This window comes from Pelodiscus sinensis, chromosome 32 (assembly GCF_049634645.1).
Source record: "Pelodiscus sinensis isolate JC-2024 chromosome 32, ASM4963464v1, whole genome shotgun sequence".
Taxonomy (NCBI): domain Eukaryota; kingdom Metazoa; phylum Chordata; order Testudines; family Trionychidae; genus Pelodiscus; species Pelodiscus sinensis.
In genome coordinates this window covers 4,590,409-4,614,546 of record NC_134742.1, presented here as the reverse complement: position 1 = coordinate 4,614,546, position 24,138 = coordinate 4,590,409, and the positions used below count along the sequence as shown (strand labels likewise).

The window sequence follows — 24,138 nt, the reverse complement described above, 5'->3', positions numbered from 1 at the left end:
GACTCTCTTCTTGAAGCAAATTGAACTAGCCCCCAGGGGACGAAACTAGCAATTTATGCAACAGGTGTCCCCTTTGGGCCCCGCTCCCAGGTAGAGTCGGCAGCCACAAGGGCTGGGTCAGTGTCTGGGGGTTCCCCTGCTGCTGGGCCCCAGGACAGGCCTCCCTCCCCAGCCACAGCAGGGCCGGTCCCAGGCTAGGTTGGGCTAGGGGAAGGGACACACCACAGGTGTGAGAAGACCGACCATGGCTGGGTTCAAGCCAGGTAGAGGGGTCTGCCCGGGTAGGTCTGGGCCTGGGGGCTCGGGCTGGGAAGTGGTGACCGGGCCATGGAATATCCCAGCTACAGCAGGATTGGGTCCAGGGGGTGAGGGAAGTGGCATGTCCAGGCACCCACAGGTCCAGGTGTATTGGCTGCAGCTGGGTTCGGGCTGGGAGCCCCCGAGCCCTTCCTCTCTCCTCTCGTTCTGCCCAACCAGGGGAGGGAGGAGACGCTCCCCTTGGAGCCTGAGTCCAGCCAGCCACTGACAGTCACTAGCTGAGCACCCGCTACAGCCCTCGCTCTGCCGGCTGGGCTATGGAAGGGCCTGCAGGGGTTGCCACTGAGCAGACAGCTCAGGTTTAAGCCTCAAGCCCCAGCACAAACCCTGCAGCCGGGCACCTTCACTTACCTCCGCAGAAGCTCAAAGGGGAGGGGGGGAGCCCTGTTAACTCTGGCTGGGGAAAGGAGACAGGAGGCCCCATCTCTCCCATCCTGGCTCTTTGCTTCTGTCATGGGCTGTGGGGGAGTCACCGGCCTGCACCCCCATCCGCAGCCAGACATGACTCTCACCGGCAAGTCGAACTGAAGGTTTATCGGTTCACAGGACACAGCGCAGCGCGGGATCCTGTTACCACAGGGACCAGGAGCAGGCAGGACCATTCCTCTCTGGGAAAAGGGCTCTGGGCCCGGCTCCCCCCTTCCTGCTCAATCCCCCTCCCTCATCCTAACCCAACTAAGACTGACCCTTCCCCCCAGACCCTCGTCACCATCCTGGAGTCAGCCCCGCCCGCCCCTTTGTTCCCCTTTCTGGTCGAAGGTCTTGTCTGCGGCCCCCTGGTCCTCAGGACACGAGACTCAGGACAGGAGAGACACATTCACCTCCACAGTGAGTCATGTCCAGCCTTCCCCTTCCTCGGCCAAGCCGTGTTGCAGTGCCCAGGGAAACTGAGGCATGCACACACACAGAGTTATTACAGAACAGCACAGGACAGTAGACTCACATACAGCACCACCAGGCAAACAGAGTGAACACAGACCCCGCGACGTCACAACTTCCCTGCAGGCATCACCGGTGGACATGGTAAGAATCCGCACTGAGCCCAAGGCTGGGAACCACGTTCCCTGGAGGGAGGGGGGATCTAGAAAGTTCTCAGGGGTGCAGGGGGGTAAACAGGCCGACACTGTGACATGTTAGGATGGGCTAAATCATCCTGCATCGGGAGGGGCAGGGACAGGGGTATCCAGAGGCCCCCAGACTGTGGATGGAGGCAGGAAAACCCACAAAAGTCTCTGCCTCACAGTATATTTTGCAAAGACAAGAAGAGGCAGCGAACAGCCTGGCAGAGGAGGGGAGGCAGGAACTCAGGCTGGGCGGGAGAAGGGACTGAACACTGAGAGGGGAGGGAGAGATGATTTCTGGGTTCCCGCTGTGTGTGTGTCTGCGGGGGCAGGGCTGAGGTTTCCATGCCCGTGATCAGGACAGCAGAGATTTCTCCCTGCCCGCTCCTCTTGGGAATGTCGGGGGAGATTTCGCTGGGGGTCGAGGTTCCGGGAATTCCCCAGCCCCCCTAAGTGCGGCAGCTCCCCACGACCACGGCCCCCGACTCCACTTACCGTCCATGTTCTCCTGGGTGCTTCAGGGAGCGTCTGACCCCCCGGCTCAGCTCCGGCTCAGGGCGGGAGGACTCCAGCCGGGTGCGGCTCCCCCTCGGCCTGCGGCTGGACAGGACACAGCAGGGAGCGGTGACCCCGTCGCCCGTCACAGCCTGGCCCTGGGAGCCGGGTCTGATGTGGGAGGGTGCAGGGGGAGCCTCTCACCAACCATGGAGAGAAGCCAGGGGGGAGGGCAAATTAGCCATGAGCCTTGTACACCCTGAACCACCGGGTCTGGCAGGGGGGGCTCTGTCTGTGGGGCACAAACTTACAGATAGTCAGGGACATAGGGCAGAGGCTGGCAGAGAGGGGCTGTGTGTGTGGGGCACAGACTGGCAGTTAGTTAAGGACATGGGGGAAGGGCTGGCAGAGGGGGGCTCTGTCTGTGGGGCTCAGACTGGCAGGTAGTCAGGGAGGTGGGGCAGTGGCTGGCAGAGGGGGGCTGTGTGTGTGGGGCACAGACTGGAAGTTTTTCAGGTACATGGGGGGTTGGTGACTGATAATAGGAGACTAGCTGGTCTCATGGGGGTGTCTGGGTGGGGAAGTTTCTAGGCTGCGGGAGACGGGGGTGGGGTTTGGACGGGGGGCACAGGCAGTGCTGGGCTGTGTCTGCACTGGTGATACAGGATGCAGGGTTAACGGGTAGAAAATCTTCACCCCTGGTCTGTGTTTCGGGGGCAGCTGGACCAGCCGACGTGGTTTCTGGTGCTTCCTTTGAGCATCCCTCCGGGAGCAGGTCGGGGCTGTTGTATTCACTAGTCTGATGATGATGATGGAGGAAATGTTGCCGTTCAGCTGAGTGTGAGCAAAAGCAACACACACGCCCAGGAGAAACCACGTCCTAGTTCCAGTGCCCAGTGCACCCCTCACATCCCTCTTCTAGCCTCTAGGCCTGGTGCTGCTGGGAACCTCTCCTGGGACCCCCCTCTCTGCCCCTGTGCAGAGTCCTAGAATCACTGGGCTGGAAGGGCCCTGAGGAGTCAGCTCGTCCTGTTCCTGCTCAGAGCAGGGCCCAGCCCAACTCAATCACCCCAGCCAGGCCTGTGTCAGGTCTGGCCTTAAAATCCTCTCAGGACAGAGATTCCCCCCCTACCCCAGGCCTCCCGCTCCAGCGTTTCCCCAGCCTCAGTGAAATCGTTTCCCCTAATACCCACCCCAGAGCTCCCCAACTGCAACTCGAGACAGTCGCTCCTTGGGATCCCCTCTCTGGCCATGGACAGACCCTCTTAGGCCTCTGCCTGGCCTGCATCCTCTGCCTCACACACCCCCAGCACAACCGGCTGTGAGCCCCAGGCCGGACCTCCCTCCTCAGCCCTCGCTCTGGTCACACAACAAATGGCCTGGTAGCACTTTACAGACCAATAAAACATGCAGGTGGGATCATGAGCTTTGGCAGGCTCAGCCCCCTGCTTCAGATGACCGGGGGCTGGGGGAGCATCAACCCTGCCCTGCGAATCAGCCCCCCCGTCCTGCTGGGCCTGCCCCCCAAGGGAGCGGAGTAGAAAAGCCTCTGGAGCCACTCAGGCCGGGCCGACTGCAGGAGGAGGAGGATGCGCAGGGAGCTCTGGGCCCAGGGGAGACGAGGGGGCAGGAGCCTCCAGCAGCAGCCGTGGACAGGGAGGCCCTCGGACGGGCCGTGCCCACAGGCCGCGTGAGGGGAGAGACGCCAGGGCTGCTAGGAAGGGGCCCAGGGCGGGGATTGTTCCTGGGGGCTCAGCGTGTGGCGGTCGGAGTCCCTGCTCCTCGGCCAGCAGGGCCCAGGGCTTGGGCCCAGGGACACGGGGGCTCAGGCGACGGGGCGGGAATGGGAGCGTTTGTGCTGCCAGCTCCCATCGGCGGCCCTTGGACTGACATGGGTGGGAGGAATTGGACCGGCTGCCCCGCGCTCCGCAGAGGGAAACGTGGGCTCCCCAGTGCTGAGCTGCTCCAGACAATTCTTTCCCCGCCGTGTGGCTGGGGGCTCCGGCCAGAACACGCCTGCTCTGACTGACCCCGTATTGGGGGGGGGAAGGGCTTGTCAAGGGGTCAGACGGGCAGAGGCTGTGGGGGTTGGGTGGATGCGGCTGCCCCCCTCTGCAGAGTCCAAGTCGTGCAATGGGGGATTCTCCATCCCTTGCCATCAGTGAGCCGTGACGTGAGGGCGTCAGTAACAGCCAGGGCGAGTGGGGCTGGGGGGCGAGTGGGGCTGGGGCCGGAGGGGTGGGACCGGAGGGGTGGGGAAGGTTCTGGGGTCTGCAAGGTGCAGGAGCTCAGATCAGATGAGCATGCTGATTCCTTTGGCCCTTCAAATCTGAGCCCATCAGACCGGCCTCTGGGCTGCTCTGGGACTCCTGACCCCAGCTGTGACCCACAGCCCCTGCTCTGACTGCTAGTCATGACTGCTCCAGCCAGGAGTCTGGAAGGTCTTTTCCTCGGGAGAGACTGTTGTCATGGCAACAGAAACTCCCCTTCTGTGCCTGTGGGCTGCATGCACCGCTCTGTCCCCACAGGCCCTGGGGTGTAGCCTCCCCCTCAGCTGTCACAAGAAAAGTTTTTCAAGTCCTCTGGTTTGCAGAGAATGGCTGAGACCAACCCGAACATGTGCTTAAGGGCAAGAAAGCAAAGCTCATACAATCAATGATCGGGTTATTTCTCTTCAATCTCTTTATTTTAAACCAGTCTCATATTCTTTTACTTGGCTCCTGAGGTGGGTGGAGATTTTGGCGTTGAAGGAGCATCTCTCGGACACCACGAATCACTTCTGCTCTTCCCGGCAATGCAGGAGAAGGCAGCAGGGACTCCAGAGTCAGCGGGAGGCTGGATACATCTGGGCTGGCCCCAGTGGCCGGCAGACACAGAGTTTTGGGCCTGGCTGAGCAGCAGGTTTCTTTTCACACCCGTCGGTTCCCAGGAGTCTCTGACCACTCCCTGCCATGGGTGCTGCCGTGTGAGCCCTGCCCTGGCCCTGGGCGATCCTGGCCAGGCCCTCCCTTTGCTCCTCCACTCTCCATCCAGGCAGATCTCTGAGTCGGGGAAACCTCCCCCGAGAACCTGCCGCCTCCTCCGTGGAAGTGGTGGGAAAGGGGCTGCCGGGAACTCCTGGCCGTGGTGGCCCTCGGGGTCGTAGAGGAATCCCCTAGTGCAGCGTTTCTCCCCCTGGGGGTCCCTGCCCAGAAGGGGGCGACAAGGTGAGGGCAGGAGGGTCGTTCACGGGGGCACCGGACGTTTGGGCTTTCCCAGCCGTGGCCTCGTGTTCAGTCCCAAGGTCCCCATCCCGGCGGAGTTTGGAAATAAGAAGAAATGTCCCTGATCTCTCCTGGCCTCCCCAGCTGGGCAGCTGGAGGGGCAGCTGCTCTCTGCCCCCAACCTGGCCAGCAGCAGCGCAGACGGAAGGGTGGCAACGGCATCGCTGCCTCCACTTCTCCTGCGCTGCTGCTGCTGGCACTGACCCCACAGCTGGGATCCCGCTCGCTCTGGCCACCCAGCTTGGAAGGGAGCGATGCCCCCAGCAGGGGGTAGAGGGAAGGATGCAATGGCAGCCACTCCCCCTTCCTTCTGCGCTGCTGCTGGGAGTGGAGCTGCCCTCCGAGCTGGGCACCTCCCCTGTGGCCCCTGCTCTGTGGTCCCCAGCGGAGAAGGCAGCTCTGCCAGCAGCAGTGCGGAAGGAACGGTGGCAACAACATGCCAGGCCACCCTGCCTCTGCGCTGCTGCTGGGGCGGCGTTGACTTCTGAGCTGGGGGACCCGTCAGTGACCACCCCTCACTCGCTGCTCAGTGGGGCCTCCTCCGATCTGGGCCCCACAACAGCAGCTGCTGCCCTGCTGCCGCCCAGGTCCAAAGGCAGCGCCACCGCCTGCAGCGGCACAGAAGGAAGGGCTGAGATACCAGACCAGGCCTCCCTTCCTCCTGTGCTGCTGCTGGTGCTGACTTTGCAGCTGGGTGTCCTGCCAGCATGGGCCACTCGCAGGCCACTCAGGGTGTGTCTAGACTACAGGGTTTTGTCGACAAAAGTGGACGTTTGTCGACACAATTATACCTGCGTCTACACTGCTGCTGAGTTCTGTTGATAACGTCAGAACTCTGCTGTTTTGTCGACAGCTGTAAACCTCATTCTAGGAGGAATAACGCCTTTTGTCGAGAGAGTTCTGTCGCCAGAAGGCGCTATTGCATCTCCACTGCCCTTTGCGTCTACACTGTCATGTTGACAAAGCGGCTTGCTCTGTCTACAGAACTGGACATAGTCTAGATGCTCTTTGTTGACAGAAGCTTTGTCGACAGTATCTGTCGACAAAACTTCTGTGGACAAAAGCCTGTCGTCTAGACGTAGCGTCAGTGTGGCAGGCAGGGCTGCCCCCAGCAGTGGCATGGAAGGGAGGGTGGCTCTGCTGGGTCAGGCGGCCTTGTGCACATGGTGCCTGCGCTCTCTAGCTGCCCAGCTGAGCAGTGAGAGGCACGGCCAGCAGCGGCACAGCAGGGAGGGTGGCGATATCAGACCAGCTTCCCTCCCTCCTGCGTTGCTGCTTGCAGTGGGGTTGCCATCCAGGTTGGGCACCTGACCCCTTATAACTTCCTCAGCCTCCCCATTAGTAGGCAGAGCCTCTACCCGCAGCAGTGCAGAGGGAAGGGAGGCACCGCCACACCAGGCCGCCCTCCCTTCTGCACTGCTGGTGGTGCTGGCGCTGCCTGCTCATGGGAAAAGGGGTGAAAAGGGGGTTCTCCAAAGGAGCAGCGCCACATGGACCTCGGGGTTCCCAGTGGTCTGAGTCCCCTGCTGACTCCAGGCTCCATGCAGGTGCTTCCACTCAGAAATGCACAAGAGCCTCCAGGATCCTGAGCCTTTCAAAGCGGAAGGACCCTCGTAAAGCCGAGTCAGTGGAACTTCCTGCTGGCCCCGGGCTGCACACGGAGTTCCCGTTTTGAAGTGCACAGGAGGCCCTGCTGGGGCCCTTGTCCAGTTCAAAGTGCAGAAAGTGCCCATCGACTAGTCGAGTAGCCAATGGAAATTCCATCGACTCCTCAACTTGTCCATGAATCGTTATTTAACATCCTTACCCAGCAGCAGCGGCGCAGAAGGCAGGGAGGCAAAGCTGCAGCAGCCCACCTGCCTTCTGCACTGTTACCGGAGACAGCACAGACTGTCCAGCTGCCCGGCGGGAGTGGCGGCGCTGTTGCCAGCGATGGCAGAGAAGGACGAGGGGAGCACCGTCCAGGGACTCCCTCCCTTTTTGCTAGGGATGTCAGACAGGGAGTCACTGAACAATCATGTCACTGCATCAAACTGTAGCAATTCCACGATTATTCGATAGTCCCTGGTGCCTGAGTCAGCAATGAGGGGCTGCACCGGCATCCCACACAGCAGACAGAGGCTGCACCGGCATCCCACACAGCAGCCTCTGTGCGACGAGAGCTTGTGCCAGCCCCGGACAGAGGCTGCTCTGCAGCAGCCTCCTCTGGAGCGTGAGAGGCAGGAGCAGGCAGCTCCGCAGAACTGGTGCTCACGGAGAACTAGATTTTAAGTCAGCTCCCCTAGAGCAACCCCCCATCCCTCTCGCCTCAATGTGAGACAGCGAGGGAGGAAAGGGGGCTCCATGGAGCTGGCCTGTGTGGAGAGCCGGCTTAGAAGATAGTTCCCCGAACATCTCATCTCATGTCTGCCCTGCCCCCACGCTGATAGGGAGGCAGCAGTGGAGGGGGATGGGTGAGACGTGGTTCCATAGGAGCTGATACACATGGGGAGCTGTCTTAAAAGCTGCTTCCCGTGTGCACCAGCTCCTGCCTGACTCCCTCACCCTCCGTGTTGCTGCATCTCTATGAGAGGCAGCAGCCCATGGTGCGGGCCAGGCAGCTCCATGGGATCTGGTGCTCATGGGGAGGCAGCTTAATAGCTGGATCCCCGCAGACACCAGCTCCCACCTTCCCCCCCTCTTGCTGCTTCTGTTCCTGAGGCAGCCGGGGGAGGGGTGTGTGGAGGCGACAGGATTAACCAATAAGCCCAGACGTATCGGTTAATCGTGTAGCCAGCTACACACGTTGACACCCCTAGTTTGTGCTGCTGCTGGTATCGGCGCTGCCCTCTGAGGTAGCCCCTGGCCAGTGGCACCCACTCTCTGGTCACCCGGTTTGGGAGGCAGGGCTGACACCCGCCGCGGTGCTGAAGGAAGTGCTGCAATCCCGCCCCTCCTGCACTTCCTGCTGCACCGCTCTTGGGGCAGCACTGACGGCCGAGCGGGTGACCAGAGCGTCGTGGCTGCTCCTGGGGCGCCCAGCTCGGAAGACAGGGCCACCGCCAGCAGTGGTGCAGAAGTAGGAGTGACACCACACGGAGCCACCCTGCTTCTGTGCTGCTGCTGGCAGGGACGCCGTCGTCTAAGCTGGGCCCCTGGCCAACAGCCACTGCTCTCCAGCCACCCAGCTCAGAAGGCAGCCCCACACCCTGCAGCACTGCCCCCTTCCCTCTGCGCTGCAGCTGGTGGTGGCACTGACTTTTGAGCTGGGTGACCTGCCAGGGGCCGCTGCTCTGCAGCCACCCAGATGGAAAGGCAGCCCCCCCGCCAGCAGCAGTGCAGAAGGAAGGGTGGCAACACCGGACCAGGCCTCCCTTCCCCCTGTGCTGCTGCTGTCAATGGGGCTGCCCCCAAACTGGATGGCCAGACAGTAGCCGCTGCTCTCCAGCCACTCAGCTGGGAAAGCCGGGAGAAATCCGACAGTTTTTAATATTTCCAGACATCTGCCTAGAGGAAGATTTGCGGCCTGAAGACAAGGTCATGGCTGGGAAAACCCAGGCGGTCAGTGACCCTGCTCGCGAGCCCCCTCCCCTGGCCCTGGGACCCCCTTGTGGGTGGGGAGCCCCAGCTGGAGAAAGGCTGCACTAGGGGATTCCCCAATGACCCTGGAGACCAACAGGGCCAGGAGTTTCTGGCAGACCCTTTCCCACAACTTCCAGGGAATACGCCGGAACTAGGGCCCCATCGCGTCCCCCTGCAACCTCGCCCATTTCACAGCCAGACCGTGTCCACGCTGCTCCCTGGCACACTCCCGGGGGCTTCCGTGGGAAATTTCCCGGCTCTCTGACCGGCTGGGTCCTGGTCCAAACTAGGATTGTGTGCAATGGGGGTGGGGCGTCCCAAGAGTGCCAATTTCACTTCCCAATAGCCTGCGGGGAGGGCTAGAGCCGTTCCACCCTCACTTCTCCCTGCCCCTCAGGGTGGCTCTGATCTGCCCCCTCCGCGAGTGCCCGTGTTGGGGCAGGACAATTCCTGTCCCATCCCAGCCAGGTCAGGGAGCAGCTGACACCCCAGGCCCCTCACCACGTGGGGAGCTCAGACTCCCCTTGCCATTCCTCCATCCCCTCCTCTCCCCCCGTTGCACGTCTCCTGGCTGTGAAATGGGTGGGGCCCTAGTCAGGTTCCCAGGGACCTTTACCCCCCGCAGAGCAGGGGTGGGGAACCTTTGCTGGGTCGGGGCCACTGACCCACAGAAAAATCTACGGGGAGCAGCACACAAGCGAGAAACAGCCCCCCTCCCCTCCCCAGCGTGGGCCCCCAATGCAGGGGGGAGCCCCGACCTTCAGGGGCCGGATCCCCGCCAGCCGGGGCTGCATCCGGCCCCCACGCCTGAGGTTCCCCACCCCCGCCGTAGGGATCTGCACTGGATGGGAGTCTCCTTGGGAAGGGCCTGGCCAGGCCTCCAACGCCCAGGGCAGGGCTGCGAGGCACCGCGGTTGCTGGGGCTTCTGTGCCCGGCGTCCTGGCTGAAGGGCACCGGCAGCCCGAGCTCGGGTCTGGGGGAAGCGGCGCGACAGGTAGGCCTCTTCGTCTGTTCCAGCTTCAGCAGGTCCCCGAGGTTCAGCAGGTCCCTCTCTGCCCTGGCCGGCCGGTTTCCTCCTCCGCTGCCCTGGTCCCGTGTGTGACCTCGCCTGGTCCTGGCTGCTGGGCAGGTTCTTTAGTCTTCAGTCTGCACCATGACACTCCCCGTCTCTGGGCTGGAATCGTCTCCGTCGGGTCGCTGGGTCCAGCCCGCGCCTGGTTCGGAGGGGACGGCAGCTTCTCCCGCCACAAAGCCTGCAGGCTCCCAGCTTCCCTCTGGCAGAGCTTGCCTTAGGGCAGAGCGGCCTAGTGGGTAGAGTCTGTACTGGCCCCTTTTCTCAGGGCAGTTTAGCCCAATGGCCAGAGTCAGAACTTTGCCCCTTTTCTAAGGGCAGTGTGGCCCAATGGCCAGTGTCAGTACCTTGCCCCTTTTCTAAGGGCAGTGTGGCCCAATGGCCAGAGTCAGAACTTTGCCCCTTTTCTAAGGGCAGTGTGGCCCAATGGCCAGAGTCAGTACATTTCCCCTTTTCTCAGGGCAGTTTGGCCCAATGGCCAGAGTCAGTACATTGCCCCTTTTCTAAGGGCAGTGTGGCCCAATGGCCAGTGTCAGTACCTTGCCCCTTTTCTAAGGGCAGTGTGGCCCAATGGCCAGTGTCAGTACATTGACCCTTTTCTAAGGGCAGTGTGGCCCAATGGCCAGAGTCAGTACATTGCCCCTTTTCTAAGGGCAGTGTGGCCCAATGGCCAGTGTCAGTACATTTCTCCTTTTCTCAGGGCAGTTTGGCCCAATAGCCAGAGTCAGTACATTTCCCCTTTTCTAAGGGCAGTGTGGCCCAATGGCCAGAGTCAGTACATTGCCCCTTTTCTAAGGGCAGTATGGCCCAATGGCCAGTGTCGGTACATTGCCCCTTTTCTAAGGGCAGTATGGCCCAATGGCCAGAGTCAGTAATTGCCCCTTTTCTAAGGGCAGTGTGGCCCAATGGCCAGTGTCAGTAATTGCCCCTTTTCTAAGGGCAGTATGGCCCAATGGCCAGTGTCAGTACATTGCCCCTTTTCTAAGGGCAGTGTGGCCCAATGGCCAGTGTCAGTACATTGCCCCTTTTCTAAGAGAAGTTTGGCCAATGGCCAAGGTCAGTTTCTTGCCCCTTTAGTCCAACCAGTGTGGCCCAATGGCCAGTGTCGGTACCTTGCCCCTTTAGTCAGGGCTGTGCAGCCCAATGGCTACAGTCCATAAGCTGGCCCTGACTCACTGGGCTGTGCAGGTCCCTGTCCAGGGACAGGAGATGGAGAAGGGGAGGTTCTATCCCCCGCGGGGGGCAGCTCCTCCTTCTCCCCTGGTGCCCGGTCCAGGGCAGGGTCGGGTCCGTGGCTCTGGTCCCGGCGTGAGCAGGAAAAGCTCCAACTGATGCTCCTACTCCCGCTGGCAGCTCCTTCCCTGCAGGCAACACCGGCCCTGGAGCCAAGCTGGGGGTGGGGGAGCTGGTGCATCCCCGTGGCCGGGCTCCTCCTGTCCCAAGACAGCAAGGGCCTGTCATATGCGGGGCCCGGGACCCAGGGGAAGTGGGGGTTTGGCTCTGGGCGGCGCCTCTCTAGGGCCCCCAGGGCCAGACCCCTCTGGCCTATCACTGCAGGAGCTGCTACCGCCTCCCCCCCCCATGCCAGCTGTTCCCCCACAGCATCCGGCTGCCCCAGGGCTCCCATTCAGGGTCCCAGGTGTCCAGTGTTCGACCAGACAGTCCAGTTTTTGTGCCCTCTGCCCGGTGAGAACAGTCAGAACTCACCGGGCATGAGCAATGTCGGGACTTTCTGGTTTTCCCGCTGGGCCCCCGTCCAGTCCCGCTGTCCCTCACCTGTTCGCCTCTCCCCCCCGTCAGGCCTGCTTCCCACTGGCCGCCCCAACCCACGTCCCTCCCCCGGCCAGCCCTGCCTCCCTCCCGGCCCGGCCCCCCACCCTCATCTGAGATCAAGTGTGTCCAATATTTTTTTTACTCACCTGGTAACCCTACTCCCATTGCAGGTGGAAGCCTGGGCGGGTCATTTCCACAGGGCCCCTGGCCTGGCATCTGCCGGTGTCTGCTCTAGCGGCCCATTGCCCAGCGGGGTCCCTCACCTCTGGCCCAGCAGCAGTGGACAGAGGGGTCAGCCCCCTCCCTGGCCGGCCGGCCGGTGTCCTCGGCTGGGCCCCCAAGGGACCGTCCCAGCTGGGCCCCGAGCTCCCTACTGGGGGCTGTGCTGAGCTGGGATGGAAGGGAGGAGCCGGGGCCCATCAGAGTTCTGCTCCCAACCCCCCTGGGCCAGGCGCCTCCCTCCCCACGACCTGTGCCCAGCCTGTGCCAACGAGCCCCCATCCCCATCCCCGGGGCTGGGCCCTGGTGCTCAGGGGAGCGAGTCGGATCCATGGGGCCTGGCTCTTGGGAAGGGCCTTGTCTCTCCAGACTAGGGCAATGTGGATGGATCCCATAGTGGGGGGGGGGGGAGTTGTGAGGGGAAGGGGATGGGATTTGAGGTTCCCAGAACCAGCCAGGCCCTGAGATCAACTTCCACTCCCAGCCCTGACCCTGGAGGGGGAAGGGCCCAACACAGCCCTGACCAAGGGTCCCTGTCTCCCCTTTCCCACCCCCACCCCCCAGTGCTAAAGGAAAACAGCCTCCCCCTGCTCGCCCATGCTCACCTCCCCGCTGTCTGCGCGCCCGTGTGGGGCTCTGCCCGCAGGTCCCCCCGCAGGGCCGGCCCGAGGCCAGACCCCGCCGTGCGGAGCCTGCAAAGGAAGAGGAGCCGGGGTCACCGCTGGGAAACCTCCTCCCTCACCATGGCCCCCTGCTCAGCCAATCAGTAGTGAGACTGGGAGAGGGGGCGGCCGAGAGGTCTCAGGGGATGTCCCAAGGGCTGGCCCAGGTCACCCCCGAGGGGTCGGTCTCAGAGCGATTCCAGCCCCGCCTCTTTGGGGGGCTCCCACACAGCCAGAAAGGGCTGGGGGGGGGGTGTCTGAGGCTGCCCTGCCTTGCAGCTGATGTCAGGGGATCTCCATGAGCTCAGCCCCCCCCCCCAGCTCCTTCCCCCCACAGGCCTTTGTGGCATCACCGTCCCCTCCCCCCACACGGCTGGTGTCCTGCCCCCAGCCAGCACCTTGGGACACTTGGACAATCAGAGCCCAGAGCTGTACAACCAGCCACAGCCCAACCACTGCTCATGGGCACCGCCAGCAAGTGTGTGAGCAGCCCTGGCCCTTAGAGAGACTCGGGAACTGCCCAGAGATAGGTAGGTAGAGAAACAGCTTGATCACTCCCCCTCCTGCCGACACACACACACCTCCCCCGCAAGCCCTGCTGGTCTGGGACTGATCCGTCTGGTCTGGGAATCACAGAACAGTAGAATGGGAAGGGACATTGAGAAGCCACCAAGTCCAGTTCCCTGCCCTCACGGCAGGACCCAGCTCCGTCTAGATCATCCCTGACAGGTGTCTGTGCAACCTGCTCTGAAATATCCCCAGTGATGGAGATTCCGCAACCTCCCCAGGCAATTTGTTCCAGTGTTTCACAACACTGACAGGAAGTTTTCCCAACAGGCAGAAACATTTTCCAAATGTCCAACCTAAACCTCCCTTGCTGCAGTTTCAGCCCATTGCTCCTTGTCCTGTCCTCAGAGGCCAAGGAGAACAGTTTGTCTCCCCCCTCCTTGTGACACCCTTTTAGATACTTGAAAACTGCTCGTCCCCTCTCAGTCTTCTCCTTTCCAGACTAAACAAGCCCAGTTCTTTCACTCTCATGTTTTCTAAACTGTTCCACATTTTTGTTGCTCTTCTCCAGGCCTTCTCCAATTTCTCCAATTCATTCCTCAAACATGGTGCCCAGAGCTGGAGACACGACTCCAAGTGAGGCCTAAGCAGCGCAGAGTAGAGCGGAAGAACGACTTCTTCTGTCTTGCTCACCACACTCCTGTTAGTGCCTCCCAGAATCACGGTTGCTTTTTTCTAAAAGTGTCACACTTTTGACTCCTATTTAGCTTGTGGTCCCCTCTGACCCCTAGATCCCTTTCTGCAGGACTCCTTCCTAGAGAGTCACTTCCTGTTCTGTGTGTGTGACGTGGATTGTCCCTTCCGAAGTGGAGCACTTTGCATTTGTCTTTATTAAGCTTCATCCTATTTACCTCAGACCATTTTTCCAGTTTGTCCAGATCACTTTGAATTCTGACCCTTCCTCCAAAGCACTTGCCACCCCTCCCAGCTTCGTATCATCTGCAAACTTAATAAGCGCCCTCTCCATGCCAATATCTAAATCACTGATGGAGATTGAAGAGAACCGTCCCAGAACAGACCCCTGCAGAGCCCCACGTGTTAGGCCCTTCCAGCATTACTGGGAACTATTAATAATGACTCACCAAGAACAGTTTTAAAGAGAACAAAAGGCCGCGAGTCTCCCCTGTCAATAACCACCCACTCGACCAATCCGCAGCGAGACTGGAAGCTCGGAGGCAGCGGGGGGAGGGGAGAGGGCTCAACAGATGTTCAAAAGGACAGGCCAGGTCACCTCTGGCTCCCAGCGCTCTGCCAGCTCAGCTCTGAGTGAGGCCTCCGACCGCCCCAGCACCCACCCACCCTGCTTGGTGGAGCAGGGAAAGGGGGGAAGATGCAGAGAAGGCGAGACAGAGGGAGGGGAGGGGGCAAAGGGGAATCAAACTGAGCAGGCTCCAAACCTCTCTGAGGCTCCGACCGTCTCACCGGGTCCGACACTGCCGGCCGCAGGGAAGTAGAAAACGCCGATGAGGCTCCTCTTGCCCCCGCCCCTCGGTCCCAATTCTCCATCTGGTCCCCGCAGAGACCCTGGGAAGGGGCCGCGCTGCTGCCAAACCGCGGGAATCTCTGAGCTTGCCCCGGCCTTGCACCTCTGTCCTGATTGGCTGTTGTCAGAGTCTGTCTGTGAGGTCATCCCTGTCCCCCAATAGGCTGAGGTCCTGCCACAGGCCTTTGTGATGTCAGTGCTCCACCTACCCCTCCCCTGCAAGGCTGATGACCTGGCCCTGGCCGGCCCCTCTGGGTGTTTGAGGGGTTCCCCTGGAGCCCCACTGAATGGCAGCTGGGTCTGGGGCCGAGCCGGCTGGCCACTGATGCCCCAGGGGCTGCTCCTTCGGCCCCACCCAACTTGTCGGTCCTTAGCAGAGTGTAAGGCCAGACAAGCCCATTCGTGGGTCAATAAAGGTTGCCCCTCCCTCAGCACCTCAGACATTAGGCCACTGTAACTGGGGGAGGGGGGAATTGTTAACAGGACTGGTGTAAGCACTAGCATGGACACTATAAAGGACCCTTCTCTTCCTAGACTTTAATGTTGGTCCTGAGCTGGAATCAGGTCCTGCTAGAAACTCTTTCACACGGGTGGGACCGACTCCCTGATAGTTTTTTCCTTCCCCCACATTAACGACAGTTGATACATTGGCAAAGCGCCTCTAGCTTGTCTCATCAGCAGCACTCAACCTACTTTCCAAAGGAAAGAAGGTTCATTATCCCCATTCGGCAGATGGGGAAACTGAGGCACAGAAAGGGACAGTGTCTTGCCCAAAGTCACCCCACTGGAAAGTGGTAGACCCAGGTCTGTTGAATCCCAATCCAGGGCTGGACATGTACCCCTCGATCAGGAAGGACCATATTAGTGACCCTTTGAGCATGGGTTCTTCAGGATCTAGAGGCTGGTGACTTAGAGTGAAGGGCCCTGGAGGAACTGGAAAACATTCAGAGCCAGGGGCCAGAGATGACAAAGCCCAGGCAATGGGTCCAGTGGAGGAGCAACTAAGAGCATCAGGCTGCCCAGCTTAGGGACGAGGCAGCTACCAAGGGATCTGAGGGGCGTCTAGCAAAGGACGAAAGGTGCAGAAACACGTGGCTAGAGAAGTGGGATTGACCTGTTCCTACAATATAAACCAACAGCACAGAGGGAGTGGGGGTGTCAGCAGATGAAGCTAGTTATGCTTATAAGAAGGACACGGGATCTTTTTCAGGGGAAAAGGCAACATACTGTGTTAATTGAGAATATACTAGAGAAGCAGTGAGCATCTAGCCAGACACATACACTGTGGCCATGTCTACACTACCAGTTTTCTCTGCAAAAAATATACTAATGAGGGATTCATTTGCATGAGCCACAATCTCATTTGCATATTTCCCTGCAGATCTTGGTGTTCCTCATAAAGAAAATGTATTGTTTGATGTTTCTCGGTCTTAAAAAGTTTAAGAAACACTGATCTAGACTTAAGGCAGCAAATGTGTTCTTCAAAAGAGAGCATCCACATGGCCAAAGTGCATCAAAACAACCATCTGATTTTTCGACAGAGAGCATCCACACTGATTGGACACTCTGTAGCATTTCATTTGGGATTACTGTGGACGGGGTGGCCACCAGGGCATCTGTGCTTTTTCCTGGATGCCTCTTCTTTCAAAAAAAAATCCATCTTTCTTGTCCACACACGTCTTTTTCTGAAAAAGGCGTCTTCCTTTAGAATGAGGTTTACTGCTGCCAGAAAAAACCCTCTGTTCTTTTGATTACCTGTCACAAGAACACAATTGCAGTGTGGACGTAAGTGTTGTTTTTCCAGAAAAACCCTGCCATGTAGATGCACCCTGAGACTGCTGGAATGGGGTGGGGGATAGGTTGGGTTGTTACTTTCCCTTCTGGCTCCAAAGTTTCAAAAAGTTTAAACCTAAAAATATTCCCTCCAGCTCTGAGCTGGGTGTGTTGAAAGGGTGGGGCTGGGCCCTTGGACTGCAAAGTCCCAAAGCTGGCCTGCCCGTGAAAACACCCTGCCGCTCACGGCTTGTTGCTGATTGAGGGGCTGCTGCCATTTCCAGGCCTCATCACCAGCTGCTGTGACCTTAACCCAGGGAGCCTGTGTAGCTCAGCTGGTCCCAGCCAGGTGGTTAGATACCCGTCAAGACACAGCCACGCCGAGGCTCCTCTGCACACACAGTGTCACTGAAAGAACTCAAGGGGGTTGGTTCCCTTCTCTTGTCTCAGTCTAAATCCTTTTGTGTCTGTGGACCCCCTCACTGCGAATTAGTGTAAACTGCCAGTGGGAGTCGGGAGCCACAAGGGCTGGCTTACTGTGGCCACAGGCTAGGCCTGTCCCCGTCCCAGCATCTCTGGGCAGGAGCCAGGTACAGGCCAGGCAAAGGGTGCTGCAGCAGATCTGGTTGTGGGCTGGGGAGGGGGGTACCTCACTGGTAGGAAGGGGGGCAGCATGGCAGGTCTGGCAAGACTGTCCATGGCTGGGTTCAAACTGGATGGGGCGCCCCAGCCCTGGCAGGTCTAGTCCTGGGCTAGGTTCAGGTCAGGGAGGGGGGCCCTGGTTGCAGTTGGTCTAAGCCACAGCAGGACAGGGACCAGGGATGGAGGTTTGTGGCACCTCCAGCCACCCCACAGGTCTGGGCACTCTAGCTGGGTTTGGGCTGGGGTACCCCACCTGCAGCAGAGATGTAGCTGGGGGAGGAGCACCCCAGTCACGGCTGTGTTCGAGCTGCAGCAAAGTTGGGGGGGGAGCTTCTGGCCACAAGAGATTGGGGCTGGGTTTGGACCCCTCCCGTGGCCATGGCAGGTTGGAGCCCGGCATGGAACACCCCAGCCACAGCGGAGCCTGAGTGGGTTCCCATAGCACCTGTGAGGTGCTCAGTAGCCTGCTCTGTCCAAAATGTGGACTAAATAAAACAAGCCGGCTGATATTTTTGCACAGACTGTGACTGAGCTCTGGCTAGTGAGGGCCCCACTCACCAGCCTGCCCTGCTGCCCAGTCTACCACGCCCACGAGCCGACAAATGTTCCCGTCCACATGGGGCTTTTAGTGGCAAAACCTCTCCTGCAAAGAGGATCAGCAGAAGATATACAAATGAGAGTGCGATTTGCATATCTTCTACCGCCAAAAATGGCAATGTAGACATAGCCAGAGAGGGTGGGAGAGCCAGATCTGAGAATTGGGGACAAGTCAAATCTGAGGAGAAATTTGCCAGTGAAGAGTTAATGGCTTCCTTTGCCTTTCCTCATCCACTCACCCCAAGGCTGTGTCTAGACTGGCAAGTTTTTCCACAAAATCAGATGATTTTGCGGAAAAACTTGCCAGCTGTCTACACTGGCCGCTTGAATTTCCGGAAAAGCACTAACGATCTCATGTAAAATCATCAGTGCTTTTCCGGAAATACTATGCTGCTCCCCTTCAGGCAAAAGTCTTTTTCCGAAAGACTTTTGTGCAAAAGGGCCAGTGTAGACAGCACAGTAGTGTTTTCCACAAAAAAGCCCTGATTGTGAAAATGGTGATCAGGGCTTTTTTGTGGAAAACCGCGTCTAGATTGGCCACGGATGCTTTTCCACAAAAAGTGCTTTTGCGGAAAAGCATCCTGCCAATCTAGACGCGATTTTTACGAAAATGCTTTTAACGGAAAACTTTTCTGTTAAAAGCATTTTCGGAAAATCATGCCAGTGTAGACGTAGCCCAATGGTTTCCCTCCAAAAGAGGAAGTGGCTATAGCTGAAAATGGAATGAGAAATGAGCCCCCAGACGGAGGCAATGTCTTTCTCCATATTCAAGTACAAAAGCCCGGGGGGGGGGGGGGGGGAGGAATCTAAGAGAACTTTAGTTCAGCCCTGGATCATTTAGAAGGAAACAGGGACCAGCCCTTCTTCCATTTTCTTGTTAAAGCATCATCTAGACAAGGGGAAGAAAATCATTCTGGACCAGATGTTTGAGGTCTTATGTCTGAAAAGTCAGATTGGTGCCTAGAAGGGTTTTTAAAAGAGCCTGAACACCTAATTCCCATTTAATAAATGGACTTAAGCACATAGACCCAGATCTGCAAAGGTATTTAGGCTCCTACCATCCATTGATTTCAGTGGAGATTGGGAGACCAAAACTTTTGTGGATCTGGACACTGGACACTTTTCAAAGTCACTAGTCCCCTATCTGTAAGTGCCCAAAAATCTTTACAAATCTGGCCCTTTCTGCTTTATTATCCAGTAGTATTTAAGACATCCTCAAATCTTAAAGCCTTCCTCTCTCATTATCAGCTACAGAAATTCTCCAATGATCATCTTTTCCCTTATTTATGGGAAATTAAATTCCTTCCTTTTTATTAAACAGGAGGGGATTTTCTTTCTCATGATCAAATATGGATATAAAAGCCTTTCCAATTGGATCCTTTCATTCTTAGCATTGAACATTGCTTTCAAATCTCTCCGATTTTGCCCCATTCTCTCTAACTATAAAATACCAATCTAATATTTCTTCAGATATTGACACTTTTTAAATTTTTATATATCATCCAAAAAAACCACTCAAACTTTTTCCCTTTTCTCTGTAATTCACAAACATGGATGGTTTGGGAGCTGACCCCATTAAGTCCTGCCACCTCTGCTTTTGGTAGGAAACAGTTGCCCTGCATAATTTCCCCACATACTGGATTTGAGGGTGTGTTAGGGATTAAACTGCCTCTGACCAACTACCATATGTGATTAAATCCCTTCTTCTCCTTCAGTTCTTAGTTATTGATCTGAAATACTTTCTGCCTAGTATCTTTTCTATCTAATGTCCAAAAACTCATCGAAAATGCCCTTGGCCCCTTTTCTCACTAATAATCAAATACTGACATAAAATCATCTCCGATTTGATTCCCTTTCCTCTCTAATCCATGACTGTTGATATGAAACCCCTTCAACAATCACTTTTCTCACTATGTCTTTAACTTATATCTATAGAGTCGAGATTTGTGTGTCTGTGAGGCTGTCTGCGTGTCTGTCTGCAAGTCATCTATTCAACAACTCCTCCTAAGCAGTAAGAGGTAGAGCCACAAGATTTGTTATCCTTCAGCAGCTTCCTCTTATCCTGGCTTAAAGCAAGTTCAGGGTTTCTTTGTTCAAGGAAAACAGGGAGTGTCAGGACCAGGACAGTTTTCCACCATAACATGGAAAGGGAGGGGCACAGAAAGAGGGACGCGATACCGAGAGTGGCCACAGAGGGGCAGCGAGCCCACAAGGAACAGCTATATTGCAAAGAGACCACTGGGGCCAGCGGTACCACCAAAAACGTAGCCAGTAAGCCTGGGGCTCCACCATCTGGCCTGCCACCAGACCAGGTAAGTAGCCCCCCAACCCCTGGCCTCCCCTATCAGGGATCCCCCAGCCAGATTTAGACAATGTATTCTATTACGTATTGAAACATTCACGATTAAAAGTTCAAATTATATTCAAACTATCTAAGTCCCTACCCGTGTTTTGCAGAAGTGAAATGTTCCTTACGGCAGGTACAAATAAGGTAGAAATACGTGCGCCCATTTTAAATCAAGCCATTTTGTCTGCCAGCCCATCAGATACGTTCCCTCTCCTCCCCGCCCCCTCCCCAAACCCTTTCCTCCCTCAGCCTTGGCTGCAGAGCCAGAGTCAGGGAAGAGAATAGGCCCCTCTTGGGGTTGTCCTGGAGGAGAGAGAATAGACCCTGGCTGGGAGGGGGGAGGGAACCTGGAGGTAGAAAGAACAGGCCCTTGCAGGGCCGGCTGGGGGAGAGAGAACAGGCCCCCAGCCTCCTTCACCCCCCCCCCCCCCCCCATCCTCCGTGACAAGAGTGACAGTCAAGAGAACAGAACTCAAACCAACTAACCACTGGAAACAGGTCAAAACCACCAACCTAAATGCCCAGGCAAAAGCCCTGCAGACTTCATGAAGACTATTAGGGACTTTACAGTTGTGACTGATTTTACACGGGAGCCACCCAGCTCCTATGATGGCTGCCAAACCTTCCCTTTCAAAATCCCACCATTGAAAGAATGACCCACAGCAGTAACACTTCCATCTACCCTACTGCCCCCAAGTCAAGACAATGCAAATCAGCCAATGAGGCCCCAAACCCTGAACATGGAGCTTTCACCCCATAACACAAAGCTGGGCCAGAGACACTGGGAAGACCAAGAGGAGCTTGGCGATTGTTTTTATATGGAAAAAGCCCAAATAACATGGTGAGAGGCATTACTATAGAACACTGAAGTAAAACAGGCCCTTAACCTTCTGGGGAGACAAAGGAAAACAGCCTGGTTTATATGGTGGATGGGCAGCAACACAAAACCTTAAAGACAGAAACACACGACAGGTGCTCATCACACCACTGAAGCATTCAGTGTACACAAGGAAGGGAAGGTATAATAATCTGAATATTGACACGTGAAGTCAGAGCTTCATACGACAAAGTGCTCTAGGTAACGAACAGCACTACCAGCACCTCCCATAGCAGCACGAAACGTTGCATCAAAAACTCCAACCAGCCACAAGTTACCACACACTGGCCTCTGTACGGCCCTTACCTGGCCTGGCATTTAGGAAGCCTGTTCCTCAGTTTCCCACAGTTCCCCCTCAGTGGTTGTGCAGTAAATTCTGATTAGCTCTTCACAGTCACTGCACCGACACGTGTCCTCCCTCTTCCAGGGTAAGCAAATAGAAATGAAACACCACAAGTTCTTCACCCGTCCTGGGTTATAGTCTTTGTCCCAGCTTCCCCCCTTGGTTCTGGGATTCACAAAGTCCATAATCCTCAATCCAGGGTCTGTGTGTCACCTTGTTCCCAAGATGCAGGGCTTGTGTCTTTACTTGGGGATCCTGCTCCTGCACTCTGCCCCTCTTGCCCCATGCAGAGTCCTTGATGGAGTTGTCTTGATGGGAGGCCTTCAACAGCAGGCCATGGGGTTAACACTCCAACGAGATGCATGGGGCAGCTCCCCCAACTCTTGAGTCTGAAGAGCCCTGGGGATGATCGCTGACTCTCAGGTTATAATTCCAAACTTGTCTTCCCAAAGACTCAACACTTAAAAACAAAAAAAGAAGCAATTTATGATGGTAATGCGACTCCAGGAGTCAGGGCCCTCACAGACTCACTCCTGATCTCTAATTACTTGCACAGATGCACAGTTGTAGCCAGGAGAGCTTCAAGTTTTCCATATCCGGCCTCCAGCCCTCAAGACCTGCCAGCTCACTGGGACCCCATTCTTGCTTAGGGCAGTACAAATGCAAACATTTAACACCCAATCCCAACCCTCCAAGGCTGAGAGCCCCTAAACTCTAAAACCCGCTGTAGTGTCACATTTTGCTCACAGCTAGTCATGGAGAGAGGAGTCCAAAGCTGAAGAGCTTCCTTGCAACTGGGAAACCCTTCTCTCTCTACTAGGCAGACAGACACATGGGATCAAACAGCCATTCAAATTTTGGGTCAGGCACCTAAATACCACTGAGGAGTTTGGCCTTGCTCCCTCTCAGCTCCTGAGATTGTAGATTTCTCAGAACATCAGAGAACAGGGGAGCTACAAAGTGACCTGGTTTGTAACCTTCCCCAGAGCGGCCAGGCCTGCATTCCCAGGGATCATTCGGAAGGAAAACTGCTCACCTGATTCACCTCTGGTTCTGTGATTCCTGACCCCTCCCTAGCTGATGACAGGCAGCCAAATCCTCCTTAGTACTCAGATAAAACAAATGTCATTAACGGGGATGAATGATGAGCTGGTCTCAGAGCTGGACCTGAGGGGAGAGAGCAGAAAGATCCTCTAAAGAACCAACAGTAACCTAGTGGGAGCCAAGGCTGGGAACAGAGAGTTTGCTCCAGGAAAAGGTTTGCGACTGTATAATACTTATCTGATCAGTCAGTGCACAGGGAGAGATGGTCCATAGGCCCAGGAACGCTTCTGCAAAGGAAGTAACAGAACATTATTAAGCGAAGCGCAGACTGTAAAGATGGCAGGGCCCATCACGAGCAGCTAATCTGACCTCCTGCCCATCACAGGCCACAGAACCTCACCCACCTGTGATCCAGTCAAACAAACTGGAAAGATTCTGTTTTTGGATGCCGCCTGCTACAAAAGGACTGTTTGCTTCAAGGTGCTGCGCATGAAGTAATTGTACCCCCCAAACCAGGCATGTCAAACTGGCATTTGGCAGGTTGCATGCAGCCCAATCAAAATTTTTGCAGACCGCCAGAACATTTTTATAATCGAATGAAGTGCGGCCCAGTGGCCTCTCGGAGCACATGGCCGAGTGCCTGCTCAGAGCGATGCAGCAACTGCTCCTGGCCAGCCAGGCAGTTCTGCACATGGGCTCATGGCCAGCTGGGTGCTCCAGCAGGCGCTCACAGCTGACCTCTGTGCTCACGCTTCCCCAGCACTTCAGGCAGCAATACCGACTGCAGGACCCAGGTGTTAGGGTGGTGGGGCTGGGAGTGCCTGGCCCATGTGGCCCTATTTCACTTGGCGCCCTAGGCGACTGACTAGTTCACACAGGCCAACCCTGACTGTGAGTCTCCCCCTGACCCCAGCCTCCATGGCTTTGAAATACACAAGAGCCCCAGCTAGGGACTCTTGTGCATTTCAAAGCAGGCACCCACGTGCAGCCCTGTAAGTTAGAGCGAGGCTTGCAGCTGGCCCCAGGCTGTAGCTGAGTTCCACATTCCTCTGAGCCCTGACTCATTTCGGAAGGTTTAAAATGAGCAGCAGGGAAAGGGAAGCTCAGAGCCTCTGTGGAGGGGGAGGAGGGAGCCTGTCGCGCACATGTAACCGGGCTCCAGCCTCTACTCCAGCTCTCTGCCTGGCTCCGGGGCTGATCGGAGCTGGGCGGGTCAGTGTCAGCTGAGATCTGCGCACCCGCCTGGCTCCGTCTCTCCCTGCCCTCCTCCCCCGCCAGAACCAGGCTGAGTCCAGCCCCCCCCGCCCCACACAAAGCGGCCTCTGCCGGGCCCGGGCAGAACTGCACATGAAGGAGGCTGCCATGTTCCTTGGCTTCATTAGTGCCTCCCCCGCCCCAGCCGGGCTCACCCGGGGCTCCCATTGCTGGAGCGGCAGCCCCCGGGCAGCGCGTTCGCCCCCGCTCGCCCGGACCCGGCTCGGAGCGGCGCCCGGCCCGCCGCGGGGGGAGCAAAGGGCGCCCCGAAACCCGCCCCCCCGTACAGCCCCCGGGCGCTGCGTGCGTATCGCCCCCTCCCTGCCCCCCTGCCCGTGGGGCTGCCCTCCAGGCCACGCCCGCCCCAAGCGGAGCTCGGCTCCCGGCAGTTCGGGTCCAGCCCCGGGGAGAAGCAAATCCCCCCCCCCCCCCCGCGAGTATCCAGGGCTCCGCGTGATCCCCCTCCCCCAGCAAAGCGCCCCCCGTCTGCCCTTCCTCAGCCCCAGTTCCTCCCCAGCCTCCGTAGCGCCCCGCAGCCCGGGTCTGGGTCCCGCTCACCAGCCCCTCGCAGCGCGGAGCGAACCCTCCGGAGCCAGCCTGAGCCAGACGCGAGGCTGCCTGGGAGGCGAGACGGGTCCAACACGCCCTGTCTGCCAGCCCTGGGATTGGTGCGTTCCTAGGCTGGAGGGGCGGGGCTTGCACACTAGCTGGAGGGGCGGGGCTTGCACACTAGCTGTTGTTTCCCGGAGGAGGCGAAGGCGAGGACAGTAACAGGGATTAAAAGAG

General features: G+C 57.6%; 2 long non-coding RNA genes across 2 annotated transcripts; both read right to left on the bottom strand.

The window, feature by feature from the left end:
• Positions 1-11,073: 11,073 nt before the first annotated feature.
• LOC142823200 (uncharacterized) lies at positions 11,074-17,929 on the bottom strand. The gene is made up of 3 exons (XR_012898498.1): positions 14,390-17,929; positions 12,369-12,455; positions 11,074-11,204 (listed from the first exon to the last, which is right to left on the bottom strand). It is a non-coding gene; the product is annotated as an uncharacterized LOC142823200 (long non-coding RNA).
• Positions 17,930-18,960: 1,031 nt separating this feature from the next.
• On the bottom strand, positions 18,961-23,081 carry LOC142823199 (uncharacterized). The gene is made up of 2 exons (XR_012898497.1): positions 22,091-23,081; positions 18,961-21,514 (listed from the first exon to the last, which is right to left on the bottom strand). It is a non-coding gene; the product is annotated as an uncharacterized LOC142823199 (long non-coding RNA).
• Positions 23,082-24,138: the final 1,057 nt, after the last annotated feature.